Here is a 16,074-nt window from a genome sequence, read left to right as displayed (position 1 = left end):
GACCACAGGCTGGGACCTGATGTTCTCTACCCAGGTCTTCTCTGCTTCTACTGAACCCTTCAGTCTTGATGAACTTTTCTTCTTACATCCCAGGCTCAGGAGCTCACTGGCTTCTGGGTATCCTAGTTTGTTAAAGTGTCCTCTCCCTCGGTAAAGTTGTTTGAAAATACATTTTGAAATGTGCTAAGCCAGTCATGATGATGATGTATGCCTTTAATCCCAGCACTCAGGTCACTTTGAGACCACATAGTGAATGCCAGTTCAACTTGGGTTAGAGCAAGACATTACCTGGAAAACCACACAACCCCCCCCGTCCCCCCAAAAAAGTGCTGAGCCCTGAAGACCTCACTTGCTGTTTCTGTGAGTTCCTTCTGTGGCTAGCTATGCTCTGCACCCTGACCTCCCTGGAGCAGAATCCAGGGGAGGCCATGCACCCTTGAAGCTTTGTGTGACCCAAAGCATACTTGAGTGGCCCACAGCCCTGAGCCAGGCTTCATACTCTGCTCCCCCTGCGTGCAGGACCAGCTGCTGACCTGGAAGGCCTTCACTGAGGCAGAGGCTGAGAGCCTGCTGAACCCAATCTTCTACCAGAAAGCGGGAGAGTTCCAGAGCAAGGTGGAGAAGAAGCTGGAGCTGCTGGATGTGCGTGCATGTCTGGTGGGAGCCTTGAGATGAGCACAGCACCCGAGGGTACCGGGCTGTAAAGAGCCTGGAAATCTGGGGTGTCATTTCACAGCCCCTCTCAGCACAGGCCTTCTGTACCCATCACTCTAGACTCTTTTCCAAGACCCTTGAAACTATCCTAGTGCTTGCACTGCTCAGACTCAGGGAAGCAACTGAGGCCACACGTGTTCCTAACGTTTGCTGACCCTGTTGCTGAGGGCTGTGGAAGAGCAGGAGGCCGTCAGCTCTAGGAGGCTGACCGTCTTGAGCCAGAGACAGGACATGTTTTCTGTGAAGATCCAGGGAGTGACTCTCTCAAGCTATGTGGGCCACTAGGTCCCTGTCACATCTTGTCAGCTCTATTACCCTATGCAAACCTGTGGGTTTCCATGACTTTATTCACAGACAGTGGAATTTGAAGTTCATACAAATTTACTTTCAATTTTTTCCCATTTCTTTTGATTTTTCAAACATTTAAGATGGGAGAATTCAGTTTCAAACAAACACAGTTGGGCAGCCAGCTTTACCCTGCAGCCGATAGCTTGGCAGCCCTGAGCTGAGCTGAGCTCCAAAGACACGTGCACTTTTGTGCGTGCGTGCATGCGTGCATGTGTTTGTGTGTGTTGCTCACACGAGAACCCAGGGCCTCAGCGATGCTAGGAATGCCTTTCTAGCATGTGCAAGAATTCAAGGTGGGCATCTCTCTCTGCAGTCCTGGGAAGTGGGACCACGGGCTGGGACCTGATGTTCTCCACCCAGGTCTCCGCTTCCACTAAATCCTTTTACGGGAACCATGCCCCCAGCCCCGCTGTGTGTGGTGGTGCCCAAGGCATTAACTGTAGGGGTGAGGTTGGCCGCTGGACTATGAAATGGCATTCAAGAGAAGGAAGGAGGCCCAGACTGAGATAACTGTGGTGGTGCGACCCCGTGATGGGATCACCTAGGAGCACGGGGGTACCCAGAGCCAACCTTGAAAAATGGTAGCCATGTGGTTACTTCTGTCCTTGGAGACATGGAGCTCTTATGGGTGGGCCCTCCTCATGGCCGGGCCAGTCATCCTTCAAGCACCCTTCTCTTGGTTCTTCCACAGTAGTACTCCTTTGAAGCTTTTGCTAAACAGAGGGAGTGGCAGAGCTTGGACCTCTTCAGATATTTCCAGGAGTCTGTGGAGCTGTTGGAAGAGCACCAGGGCGCACTGTCGATGCAAGAGGGGGAGCTGGAGAAGAGAATGGAACGCCACCAGCAGAAGACCAACCTGGAGAGCCCAGTAAGCCAAACTCTGAAGAACCCAACAGGGAATGAGGAATGGGCCAAACTCCGACTGCAGGCTACCTCAGGGTGCTCAGGCAGGGTTCACATGAAAACAAACAAACAGACAGAACCAAACAGCTAAAGGAGCAAGACAACATAAGCAAAACTGAACTCAAAACAGATCCTAGGCCCAAATGTAACATACTATGTTTAAAACATAAACAGATGAGGAAACTGAAACTTCCTTGGTCATGGAGTTAGATGGGAGTAGCAAAGCTTTGGAACCAGATTGCTGCTTGTTTGAGTCTTGGAATCAAACCTGTCAATAAGAGAGGGCACAAGAAACAGAAGGACAGAATAGGGAATATTGCGGATGGTAAAAATTAGAAGATAAAGGCTGGAGAGCTGGCTTAGCAGTTAAGGCATTTGCCTGTGATACCTAAGGACCCAGGTTTGATTCCCCCATACCCATGTAAACCAGATGCACAAGACAGTACATGTGTCTGGAGTTGGCTTGCATAGCTGGAGGCCCTGGTGTATCCATTGTCTTTATATATCTGTCTCTTCCCCCACACTCCCTCTTTTAAATAAATAAAATGTAGAAAAAATTAAAAATCAAGAAATCATCAAAGAAGGTTTTCATGAGTTGTGGTATGCTGCCATACATACAATGAAAGTGCCTTTTGTGCATAATGTTCCAAGAGGTGACTGTGACAATGTCTTGGGAATTATACCTGATGGGCAAGGTGCATTAATGCCCAAAGGGAGTTCCAGAATTACAGATGTCCACTTGGGAGGTAAAGTTCACTAAAAAGTGAGGTATGCCTTTTAGGAGTAGTTTCTCAAGAGGTACAGCTGGTTAGACCCCCAATACAGTAGGTAAGCTCCCTTCTGGCAAGGCAGGAGTGGTGATAGCAGACCATCTTTCCCCCATTAAAGGGTTTAATAGGCTCTGACTTTGAGTGGACTTAATGAAAAAGTTAATTTCTTTGACACTTTGAGTTTCATTCACTATACATACCACTATTACACAGTTGTCTTAAAATTATTCTTTCACCTCTCACTCTCCACTCAGATGTCTCTCAACTACCCAGCCCCCACCAAATATAATTTGTAAGAATATGTGAATTATTGTCTGTTCCATCCACCACCCAGTACAGTGGTTTCCTCCCCCCGTATTAACATTCTATGACTTATATTTTCATTCCCTTTTCTCTAGTTCATTACTAAAATTGTGTCAGAATGAGCTTTGATTCCATGACCACCCAGTGTTTGCTATGAAGTCTTGCTAGCCTGCTTGGAATAACAAAAATTGGGTTGCCTGGACTGGGCAAACTCTGATTCCCCCAGTGAATGAAACATATCCAATATTAAAGGGGAGAGGAGGCCCTTTTACCTAAAGAGACTGTCATGGCATTCAGGAGAAAGTCATTGTTGGTCCTTCAGGGACTTGTGTTTTTCCTCGTAGAATTTGGCTGGGGATGTGATTTTCAGATTCAGGCAACCAGGTAACATTTTTACAATTTAAGTCCAAGTCTCCTTGGTGTCTCTTTGTACATTGGTGGGTTGGGGACCCAATCTAAGCAACCTGGTCATTGCATCTCCTTTTGCTTTCATATTGGTCATCAACAGAAGCCAATGAAGAGCACATCCTAAAGAGATTGCAGATACAGAAGAAAAAGAAAGAGGCTCTAATGGAAATGACAAGAGCTGAAGGAAGCTTAAGTCAAGAGTCAGGTTCTGATAGGCCAGCAGAAGAGATAGAAGAAAAAGGTCAAGAAACAGACTCTTCCGTAGCTGAAGAGGTGCTGAGCCAGCAGGACAAGTTCCCACAGAGTGATGAGGTGAAGGAGTCCAGAGTAGATGGTGTGCAAGAACCAGAAGAAACGCAGGGAGAAAGAGAGATTGCCTTAGAAACATCCCCTGTCCTGGAAATTGTGAGGGTTATAGAAGAGCAGGAAGAGAAAGAGGAGGAGAAAGATGAGAAGAGAAGGAAGAAAAACAGGAGGAGGAAGAAGAAGGACAAGAGGAGGAGGAGGAAATGAAAGAGGAAGAAGAAATGAGGATGAGGAGGAAGATCAAGAGAATTTATACAAGGGTCAAGTAAGGCCACAAGTGGCACATTGTTTTGTTTATTGTGGATCTGTCCCTCATATAAGTTTGGTCCTACAATGGCTCACTCTCCATAGAGATGTTTAGAAAGACAGGAATATCCTGTTTTATTTAGTTAGGAAGGATGTACTTCCCTCCTTATAGCAATGAGGCTTTTAAAAAAAAATTGTATATCAGAGACAGAGAGGAAGAAAATGGGTGCACTAGAGCTTCCAGCCTCTATAATCAAACTCCAGATGCATGCGTCCCCTTGTGCATCTGGCTCACATAGGTCCTGGGGAATTGATCCTAGGTCCTTAGCCTTCACAGGCTAGTACCTTAATCGCTAAGCCATCTCTCCAGCCCAGCAATAAGGTTGAATTTTGCCTTCCTCTTCGTATATCCTTGTAGCCTACTCCGGAGTTAACCATCAACTACATGACTTTCATTGCCTCCCCTTTTACCACACAGATCACCTCAGCCTCTTCTGCTTCACCTCAGCCTGCTCACCCCTTGTCTCCTCCTGTTCTCTGTGTGTAACATGAAATTGATTAGTAACGCTCCCCTTCAAGGGTTGCCAAGTGACTCATCAATAAATTTTGTCGACAAAACCATTACTTAAATTCTATGTTGACCGCATGGCAAAGGGCCTTTTTCTTATATGAGACTTCTCTTTGAGCAAGGATCCCAAACTCATTGCCCTGCACATGTATAAGAGGAAGTGTTCTGAAGACGTGTAAAATAATGACAAGTGTGTAGTCACTACTCAGTACTGGCCAAGGATGCTGTGTAGGACCCCAGGCTCAGAAGTCATATACCTTCTGATGTTTTATGAGAAGCTAGGGGCTGGGGATTTAGCTCATTTGGTAGAGTGCTTCTTAGCATGCACAAAGTTCTGGGTTGCCTCAGTACCCCAAAAGCCAGGCATGGTGAATATGCCAGCAATACCTGCTCTCAATAGGTAGAAGCAAGAGGCTCAGAAGTTCAAAGTCATCCTCAGCTACATAGTGAGTGCGAGACCCAACTGAGCCATACATAAAACACTGGGTCTCGAAATTAAAAATGAATAAAATAAAACAATAATTTAAAAAATATCAGAAGCCACTATGGCAATTTAGCACAGTGATTAAGTCCTTGCCTAAGGTGTAAGTGGCTCTGGATTCATTCCCTAGCACTGCAAACAGATGGATAAATAAAAAGAAGTAAAGAAGAAGCAAAGAACTGCTGAGGGATAGACTGATCAAGAGGTGGAGCTGGACAAGAGGATGGAACGCCAATGGCAGAAGATGAACCTGGAGAACCAGGTGACCCAAACTCTGAGGAACTCAACAGGAAATGAGGAATGGGCCAAACTCCCAACTGCAGGCTACCAGCTCAGGCATGGTTCAGATGAAAACAAACAAACAAACAAATAGGCAGATCTAAAGAGCTAAAGGAACAAAACAACATAAGCAAAACTGAACTCAAAACAGATCCTAGGCCCAAATGTAACATATTGTGTTCAAAACATATGAGGAAACTGAAACTTCCTTGGTAATGAAATAAGATGGGAGTTATGGTCCTTTGGTGCTTTGCTTTGGGCAGACACAGAATTTTCCAGAGACAATTTTGCAAAGTTTATATGGAGGTGTTTCAAAGCAATACAATGCCAATAACTTCCCTTTCAAAAATTTGAACACTTGGGGCACACCTTTAATCCCAGCACTTGGGAGGCAGCAGTAGGAGGATTCCTGTGTGTTCAAGGCCATCCTGAGTCTACATAGTGAATTCAGGTCAGGGTGTGTGTGTGTGTGTGTGTGTGTGTGTGTGTGTGTGTGATTCAGAGGACAACTTTCAGGTGTTGGTAGTCCCCTTCTAGCCTCCTACTTTGTCGGAGGCGGGGTTGCTTAGTTGCTTATTGCTACGTCCACGGCGACCTCACCTGTGTAGCAAGCAGAGATGCTTCTGCACTGGAAGAGAGCTGAGGACAGAGGGCCAGCACTCTTCGGAGGGATGCCCCCGGTGACCCCTTGGCAGTCAGTTACTGTAATGGTTCCTGCTGCCCATGAAGTCACGAAGACCCGATTGCTGGTGCCAATGAGCTGTTTTCTGCGCTCTGTTTCTTTCCTGCTTCCTTCTAGTTGTTTGTCTAAGAACAGCTAATTCAACGCTTACTATTAATCATACACGCAATCAGAGTACAAAAAACAATTTGAGTATTGAATGTGCCCCTCCTATGATTAGGGCAATGGAGGAAATGTATAACTCTACTAGGAATAAAAAATTAACTCTAGAACAGTTTTTAGATGGTGTAGAGTAGAAACAGCTTATGATGTTTTGGAACAATACTGAGCCTGAGAAAATAAAAGCAGAAATGTTGATCGGTAATGTTCATTAGAAGCATGACAGTTCTGCAGAAAAGGAGTTATAAAACTTAGGCATTCCCACCAGGAAACTTCCTGGGAGATATGTTCAGTACTTGATCAAGGGCTGATAGTGGACTCCTAGAGCTGGGAACTACTTAGATCCACTCCCCTATGAGGGAGGATATGATGAATTCGGTAATAGATAAATGAATTATAAAGGAAAAAGGAGACTATGGCATTCTCTTCCATTCATGGAATGCTTAGCAAGGACACATAAGCCTTGGTGCTTTTACTCTAGACAAGAAAGAAAAGAATTCCTGAAAAGCATTAAACCAGCCTTAAAATATTGGTGGTCTTTTGGATAGAAACACTTTTATAATGAATATGAGGATTATATAAATAATCTAATAAGTGGAAAGAGATGGCTCTCTGCTCGGTTTATAAAAAATAAATAACCTATTGTTCACCTTACATCTCTTACCCCAAGCTTCTATTCATGTAAAGCTGTGGTCAATAGTGCAAGACGTCCTTCTTAAAAAATGGGTACATTTCCTGCCTGATAAATATTACATGTATGCTTACAATAGAACAGTACTTAAGATTGTTTAATTAATGATTTCTGAGATCACTTGTTGGCTTGCTAAGTTTCCCTGTTCAATCTGTATAAAACCTTCATGAAACCTTCAGTAAATTGCAGCAGCATATTCAACCTAGAGTGTGTCTGTCTGTCATTTCCTCGCCGAATCCTGAGTTCTCCTTGAGCCTTCGCCCTTGTTCTCCCTTGGTCCTGATCTCCCTGAGAGTCAGTCCGCGGCAGCTTACGACTATGTAGGCCAGTCAAGCTGGCCTGTGAGCCTTGCAGGTTCTGTGTTCATCGCTCATCCTGCAAGTCTCTCCATGCCATCTCTGCATAGGAGAGTGGGATGGCAGATACTCACTAATGTACCCAGCCATAACTTGGCATCTGGGGATCTGAACCCTGGCCAGAATGCTCATGTCAGCAGACATTTTCAAGTTGAGATCTGGGCTACCTTCTCAGACCTGGAGATTTCTTTTAATAACCTTATATCTTCCAGGAGCTGCTTTATCCAGCCAGTCATGCTTCTGTCTTCTTCTTCTTTTTTTTTTTTTTTTCCTTTGGTTTTTCAATGTAGGGTTTCTCAGGCTGACTGACCTGGAATTCACTATGTAGTCTAAGGGTGGCCTACAAGTCATTGCAATCCTCCTACCTCTGCCTCCCAAGTTCTGGGACTAAAGGTGTGCACCACCACACCCGTCTTTCCTCTTTTTCTCTTATAATTTTCTTTTTATTTGTTTGTGTGTGATGATGATAGTGGGTGTGGGTGTGAATGTTTGTGTGCCATAGCACATGCGTGGAGCTCAGAGGACAACTCAGGTGCTGGTCTTCCAGTTTGTTAGAGACAGGGTCTCTTTTTTTGTTTTGCCTCTGGGATGGCCAGATTAGCTGGCCCCATGAGCACTGGGATTCTCCTGCCTCTGCCCTCATGGTTATGGTCACGTTGGAATTAAAGCCATGAGTGCCGCTCTGTGTCCAGCTTTATGTGGTGCTGGGGGTCTGAACTCCAGTTGGCAGACTTGCAGAGAAGGTACCTTCCCCACTGGGCATGTGTACAGGGTTTTTCATCTCAGCCTTGCACTTGACTACAAACGGTTGAAAACCACCCCACATCCTGAGCCAGAGTCTGCATAAATGATGTTGGTCCATCCTCACACAGAGACACAATGTACTTGGAAATAAAGTGAAAAATGAGGTGTGAAAGGTGAAAGCTCTTTGAGTCTCATATGAAAACATCTCTTCCTGGTCATGGTTGTCAGCAGGGCTGACCCATGCTCGTCTTCCTCCAGACTTTGAGCTGGCTTCTTTGAACACCTGAGAAGTGGTTTGACCAATGTGTCCTCAGTGCTCTGGTCATCGTGGCTGCTAAGACTAGTGAGCTGGATTCAGAACTGGAGCTGTGTCTGCGTCTGCACCAGCCAAGAGCCCAGTATGTGGAGAAGGACATTCACAACATCAGGGCAGGTGCGAGCCTGCCTAGAAAGGCCCAGCCTCTGCCCAGACCCACCCGCCCTGGCCTTCCTCTCTCTATCCCTCCTTTCCTCCTTCCCTCCTTCCTCCCTCCCTCCCTCCATCCCTTCTTTCCTTCCTCTCTCCTTTCTTCTTTTTTTTTTTTTTAGGTAGGTCTTCACTGTAGCCCCTGCTGACCTGGAATTCTCTTTGCAGTCTCTGGCTGTTGTTGAACTCACAGAGGTCCTCCTACCTCTGCCTCTGTGTGCTGGGATTCAAGGCGCCACCACACCTGGCCCCATCTTCCTTCTCCGAGGGAGTGTTACAAGTTTGAGCTCTTGGGGTTCAGGTCTTCTCACAGCTGTGAGATACACCTCTGCATGGTAGATGCTGTCTAGCAACAAGCTCATTCTCTCTCTGGTTTGACTCTGAGCAGGTTGACCTCTGTGACCCCTTTGCCATCTGCAGGAGAGAGTGTTGGAGATGGCATAATGAGCAATCACAAGCACAAGTACAAGACACAGTCCCCCAGAGTGAAAGCCATTATCTCTTCCTCATCCTGTGCATCCATTAAAAGTGGCCATTTCTCTCCTAGGGGTAAGCTCCATGAGCGGGGAAGAGCACAATCTTGGTAGAGACCCCATAGGTTTTCCACTCACATTGTCCCCACGCCCCACCAGAGCCCTTAGAGATAGTGGATAGTCCCCGCAAGATCCCCACTCCTGTCGTCTGAAGTGGTGAGCACACCGGCCTCCCATCCCCAAGCTTGACTCTTTGGAATCTTGTGGGCATTGGAAGCTCTTTGTCCTGGAGAACATGCACACTAAACGCACTGAGGAAGGACAAGACTGCACTGCAGGCTGGCTCCTTCCCTGCTACAGCTCCCTGTGCCATGTGTAACATGGGAGACCAGCCCCGAGAAACACAGTCCCACAACCACCATTCATTTTCCAGAGTCTTAATTCACATTCAGAATAATGGGTTTCACAATGCCATTTTCCTTTATACATATCTTTTAGATTCACTTCCATTACCTTCTAGTGTCCCTGCTCTGCACTCATGTTGGATTCTTCCTACCCACAAATAGTTCCCCTTCTACTTTCATCTCTCTCACATATAATATTTACGTTCAGATATGACAGAAAAATACAATATTTGTTTTTCTGAGTGTGGTTTATTTTGCTGCATGTGGTGATCTCTCCTTTCCATTTCTAGGCATTGCACTAAGGACTGTACTGTCTTCCTCAATGCGTTTTCCTTACAACAGCAGAAAGTCCCGTTGCATATAGGTATCCCATTTTCTCTCTCCTTTCATCCGTTGATGGACATGTAGCTGATTGCAAACCTTGGCTATTATGAGCAGTGCTGCAGTAAACATGAACGTGTGGTCTTCCTTATGTTTTACTGACACCACTCATTGTTGGAAGCACTGGGACCATCACCCTTCTACCTCTCTAGACAGAATCCCAGGGGAGATTTGGGGCTCTCTCTTGCTCTAAAGTCTGTGGAAGGGCTCTGGATTCCTAACCCTTAACCGTTCTACTCTGCCTTGGAGCCTGCTTGAACCTGGACTCTTTGACCTGAGTATTCATTCACTGATGTAAAGGAACAGTTCCAGACTGCCTAGCTTTGTGCTTGTTGACCTTGGACACTATCTCTCAGATCTGTGTCCTCCCAGACATCTCCACCCACCCATGTTGCTAGACTGCTCTGGGGACTCTATTGCCCTGGATTTTCTTCCTCTGCAGCTGGAGAACCTGCACAAGTAGGGTGCTGTGGCCTCACACCCCAGGGGAGCCTGCTCTGCAGTGAAAAACCTTGAGGCACCTCTCATTGAGCTCTGTGAGCTCCAGCCCAGTTCTAGCCCTATCCCTGGAGAAGGCAGCAGGGGCAGGGCAAGGAACCATGACCGGAGTGGTCATTCTGCACAGCTGGCCTGGGAATGGCAGTGGGTGGTACAGTTGCAAGGAAAGAAGGGGTCCCAGGGGCTGCAGCTCTCCTCGCCCTCTTGCAGCCCAGCTCTTACTTCACCAAGAGCGGTTGGACAGCCACTGTGCCAGGGTGATAGAGACGCTGAAGAAGGAGAGGCTGATGTTCTGTCAGTTCCAAGAAGAGCAAGTGGTCAGGAGCACAAACTTCCGCCACAAGATCTATGACATGGAGCACATCTTCTTGAATGCCACCAAGAGCCAAAAGTAAGGGGTCAGGGCATCTCCCTCCCACCAGCAGGGCTGTAGAAGTGCAGCCATGCCATTTCAGACAAGAGAGCAGAAGGTTCTGAGGAGCCTACTTTTGAGCTAACCACTGTACAGGTGTTTGGGGGGTGGGGAAGGGCAGCTGGGGGAGGTGAGAGCATACACATGTTGCCTCTGTGCAAGGGTGGACATGAAATGTCTGACATGTCCATGGTAAGGAAGACCATTTCCCCTCAGGGAGAGTCCAGAAGGGCTCCCTGCCTGAGGGCATTTTCAGTGAACCCTGAGCTGTCCTGGTAAAGCTTGGGTAGGGATGTGCTCTAGGTGCCAGAGCAAGGGCCCCAGTGAGGCCACTAAGGCCTGTGAGGTGGAGGCCTGAGGTGACTGGAAAACCCTGGCAGGGGTCTAGGCAGCAGTCAGGCACACAGGGGATGAGGGAACAGTTTAGGTGGATTGTATTGCAAAGAGGAAAGTTTAAGCAGAGCACAGTCAAGTAACACCATGCTAGAGTTGAACATGAGTCCTTAGACTTCACAGATTCAGTAGAAGGGTTACAGGAGACAAATGTTTTCTCATCCAGCACACCAGAGTGACACTGTGTCCTATACACATTTAGAATTTTTTCATTTTCTTCTTTTTTCTCCTGTGTGGTACTGGGAATTAAACCCCAGGTCTCATCCATGTTAGGGAAGTGCTCTTTTACTGAGCTCTATCCCTAGCTTTTCACTTTTTTTTTTTTAATATGTGAGAGACTGAGAGAGAATTGGAGTGCCAGGGCATCCAGGCACTGCAATGGAACTCCATATGCATGAGCCCCCTTGTGCTCTTACGTCACTGTGTGTCTGGCCTATGTGGGACCTAGAGAATTAAACATAAGTCCTTAGGCTTCACAGGCAAGCACCTTAACCACTAATATATCTTTCCAGTCCTATTTTCACTTTTCATTTGAGGCAGAGCCTCACTAAGTAGTCTGGACTGGCCATAACTTCACTGTGTAGCCCAGGTAGGCATTGGACTTGTCATTCTCTGGCTCAGCCTTGTGTGTTGGGACATGAGTGCTGGCGCCTTTGTTGCCTAGAGAGGCTGCCTGGTGGCTGGGGGCCCACAGCTGGGCACTGCATGTCGAGCTCAGGCAGCATCCCTGGATCCCACACAGGCTCTGGTCACCACCCAGACCTCTCCTGTCCCTCAGGCTGGTCACCCATTGGCCCCTGCCCCTCCCCTGTCCCCATAGGCTGGTGATTCTCACCAACACACTGCACCAGGAGCTACTCAGCCAAGTGGATGTCATCCAGGTACCTCTGAAAAGCTTCCACCAGTACTTGGAGGAGAGTCTGGGCAAACTCCGCTACACCAACATCAATTACATCAAGCACTGCAGGTAGGAGCTGGTGTCCAGCCTCTATTGGCCAGCAGAGTTTCCCTATTGGATAGTGGTATTGTTTTTCCCTCAACTGCTTATGTATCAAAATATACATGGCATAAACGTTACCATTTTGGACTGAAGAGATGGCCTAGCAGTTCAAGAGCTTGTCTACAAAGCCAAAGGATACAGATTCAATTCCCCAGGACCCATGGAAAGCAAGATGCACAAGGTGGTACATGAATCTGGATAGATTTGCAATGGCTAGAAGCCCTACTGTGCTCATTCTTATTCTTTCTCTTTCTCTCTCTGCCTCTCTCTAGCGGCCTCTCCTTCAAATAAATTAAATAAATAACAAACTTAAACAAAGTTACTATTTTAACAATTTGTAGGTGTACACTTCAGTGGCATTAAGGGCAATATTGTTGTGTAGAACTTCCCATTGTCAAAGACAGAAACTATGTAATTCCTCCTCTCTCTTACTGAGCCCCCAGAGGCCACCATTTTACTTTCTCTCTCTGTGGAAATGACTGCTCTAGTTAACTCATGTAAAAGAACTTAATAACATTTATCCTTTTGGATCTACTGTATGTCATTTAGCACACATCATGTCCTCAAGGTTCCTTGATGTGGCATTGTACTGTTCTTAAGGCTAAGTGCCTTAAAAAGAAAGAAAAAGAAAAAGAAAAGGAAGGAAAGAGAAGCCTCCCTTTGATTCTTGAAACTCTGTGCCTTCTATGATGTGCAGAGAAACAAAGACCAATGAAACAAGAGGAGCAAAGGCTCCTGTCTTAGAGCTGGTGGTAGCAGCCACCATCAAGTACACTTGGCAAATCTAAGGGCAAGTGGGGAAGTGTGGAACTTCTGATGGAAGGAACACAGAAGCCTCTGGGCCTTGGTCAGAAGCTATTGCAAGCTGGCCCACTGAGAGAAAGACACTGTGTGTGATTGGTTAAATTCCCTGGCTGTGTTTGGTTGGGCTTACATTGGAAATAGTGACAGAAATTAGGGTAGCTGTGATGGTTTGCAGGTATCCCCCATAAACTTAGGTGTTCTGAATGCTAGGTTCCCAGATGATGGAGATTTGGGAATTAATGCCTCCTGGAGAGAGTGTATTGTTGGGGGCAGGCTTATGGGTGTTACAGCCAGCTCCCTGTTGCCAGTGTTTGGCACACTCTCCTGTTGCTATTGTCCATCTTATGTTGGCCAGGGGGTGATGTCCACCCTCTGCTCATGCCATTGATTTCCGCTGCCATCATGAAGCTTCCCCATTGAGCCCATAAGCCAAAATAAACCCCCTTTTTTTCCCCACAAGCTGCTATTCGTTGGGTGTTTTCTGCCAGCAATGTGAACCTAACTACAACAGTAGCTATCACTTGTTACTCAGTGCTGACCCTTTGGAGCCTGTGGTTGCAGTAGGTACTGTTTACCTTTCGGGACTACTGTGTGAGACAGCAGTGTGAGAGCCTGCAAGGGCAGCCTGTGGCAGGCTGGCTTCTGGCCATTGATCTTGGGCAAACCTACTGTTGTGGACACAGCACTGCAGGTTGTGGGGCAGAGATCTACTTTTTAATGTGATCCAACCGTCTATTTGATATTTAGTTTCCAAGAGGTTATACAATGGAAGCCTACGTCCCTAGTGCTGCCAGATAAAAGACAGGGTGTGCAGCTCAATCTAAACTTCATATCAGCAGCACTGGAATATGTATATAATAATGTTACTCATTGTGTATAGAGCATTTGCATGTAATGGAGTAGTGTGTGTGTGTGTGTGTGTGTTACACATGCATGAGTTTTCAAGTACACGTGTGTGTGTGTGTGTGTGTGTGTGTGTGTGTGTGTGTGTGTGTGTATGTGTGTGTGCGTGTTTATGGGGCTTGAGTACCTCCATGAGACTGAGAGAGATCCTAGCTCTGGCTCTTATGGCGAGGTGTCAGTGTTTTTCTCACTGAGCCATCTTTCTTCCCCTGAGAATCATGTTTGTATTTACTAACTCTGGTACCCTCACCCAGGGCTCATCCTGTTCCTACACAGAAGAAAGAATGAAAACATCTAGGCTGGGATTTGGTGATAAACCTCAAGATAGGGCTGGAGAGATTGCTCAGCAATTAAGGTCTCTGGTTTGTAAGGCCTAATGGCCTGGATATGGCTCCCCAGTACCCATGTAAGGCCAAATGCTCAGACTGACCATGCATCTGGAGTTCACTTCAGTGGCATGAGGCCCTGGCATGCCTTTTCTCTCTCTCCTTGCAAATAAATAAAAATATTTTTTAAAAGTCAAGATAATGTCTTTTGAAGACATGGGAAGTACCTCAAAGGGCTCATCCCCAGAACAGGGATAGGGATCCGCAGGCTACTCTGCACCTCTGATAGCCCAAGCAAGTCTTCTGGGCTGTAGACACCATGCTCCAGATTACCAAAGTGTCTTTTCCCCACAGCATCACACGGCATTTCAAGTACAGCTGAATGGAGAGAAAGTACCTGATGCTGGGGACCTGCCTCCTCCTAAGGCTGAGTAAGTGATCACACTTTCCTCTTACCCTCCATGGAACCCATTTCAGTCAAGGCAGCTACACCCCACTCAGCTGAGAGAATAGGGAATAAAGAGGTGAGGAGGGAATAGTACTGCTTAGGGGCAGTTTGTCTCAGCCCATTCCATGTTTGTTGAGACATTTTTGCCAAAATTTCATATTCCAAGTTAAGCAAGTTATGGTTGAAAGTCAGACAATTTGTGGTTTGGGATTATTTTTAACCCCCAACACTATTTCTTTTTTTTTTTTAATTGTCACTTTAGTGATTAAAATATAATCTCTTCTATTCAGTAGAGCTTCGTGTCAGGCAAACCAGCAAAATGTCAAGTTCAGAAAATTAAAAGTCCTTAGGGAGAGTCAAGCTCTACAATGTAGCCTCAGTTCCCCTAATGAGGAAGCCTTCCACACAGCACTTGTTCTTGGAAGCCTGGGAGCCAGGAACCCTGGGGATATCTTATTTCTGGCACTAGGTAACCTTGAAGGAAAAGTTGGCTGATCCACACAGCGACCTAGGAAAGGTCACAACATAACATGCCCTTTTTCCGGGCATTGGTGACATTCCCACATCATGGGAATCTTGACTCTTTTCTCTCTACTTCTGTCATTTTACCCCATGGGGAAGTTACCAATGCCATGAACAGGTTAATTGGGTATTTCTCATTGGTTAAACTTAAGCTTTGTTTTTGCAGACTAGGGCCTTTGATTCTGAGCAGAGCTCTGCTTTGTTTCTATAGGACACCCAGGTGCTGAAGTTTCATCTATTACTCACCAGTCAGTACTTTAAACATTGGGAGACTGGCTAGAGAGCCGCAAGGAGGCTAACCAGCCAGGCAAAGTAATCAATTCACAACTCCACCAGATTAGGGCTGAGGGCCACTCAGGGAAGGAGAAGCAGACAATCGGGAAATTGGCATGGAGCTGGAATCGGAAATGACAAGAACCAATGTGAACAAGATGATTTTGCAGGCAGGAGAGGAATCAGGATCTGTAAGTACCCTGGAGAGATAGGAGTAATGACTAGAAGTGACAGAGCCAAAGGAAGAGGCTCACGATATTCTGTCACTTGGCTCCATCTATGCTGCTTGTCTAGATGAGGCCCCTCACACGTCTATGCTGTGTGTGTTGCAGCGATTTTAAGAGAATCATTCAGACCCTCCTGTGGGAGAGCAGAGACCAACTGATAACTGTCGTGGAGGTGAGGGCCACTGCCCATAGGGCTGTGCCACACTGGATGCCCAGCCCCACCTTCTCTGGATTGGCATCATGCTGACATTGGGCACTCTGCAGCAATGATAAGAGGTATCCCACACCCTAGAGCCTTCACACAGTCTGTTGCCCATTTGGGTTTCACTGTAGAAACCAAACCCATTCATTGTCTTCATCTCTTTATTCTATTCATTTAGTTAACCAGTCAACAGAAATTTCTTTTATAGCATTGCATGTCAGGTAGTAGTCATGCCAAGTTGAGTAAGCGCAACCTCTGCCCCAAACATACCCAGAAGCCATTAGGAAGCCAACAGGGAGTTTGCAGCACACTGGTATCTGGGAGAGGTTTCCGGGGCAACCTGTGTAGTGCCCTACTTATGGGCCCTCCTCCAGCCAGGCCAGA

At 46.5% G+C, this 16,074-nt stretch overlaps 1 pseudogene; it reads left to right on the top strand.

Moving 5' to 3' along the window:
* Positions 1–16,074, top strand: part of LOC123457672 — a 38,982-nt pseudogene that overhangs the window by 4,803 nt on the left and 18,105 nt on the right.

Source organism: Jaculus jaculus, chromosome 1 (genome assembly GCF_020740685.1).
Source record: "Jaculus jaculus isolate mJacJac1 chromosome 1, mJacJac1.mat.Y.cur, whole genome shotgun sequence".
NCBI lineage: Eukaryota > Metazoa > Chordata > Mammalia > Rodentia > Dipodidae > Jaculus > Jaculus jaculus.
The sequence above is the reverse complement of the archived record's forward strand: the minus strand, read 5'-3'. Positions and strand labels throughout refer to the sequence as shown.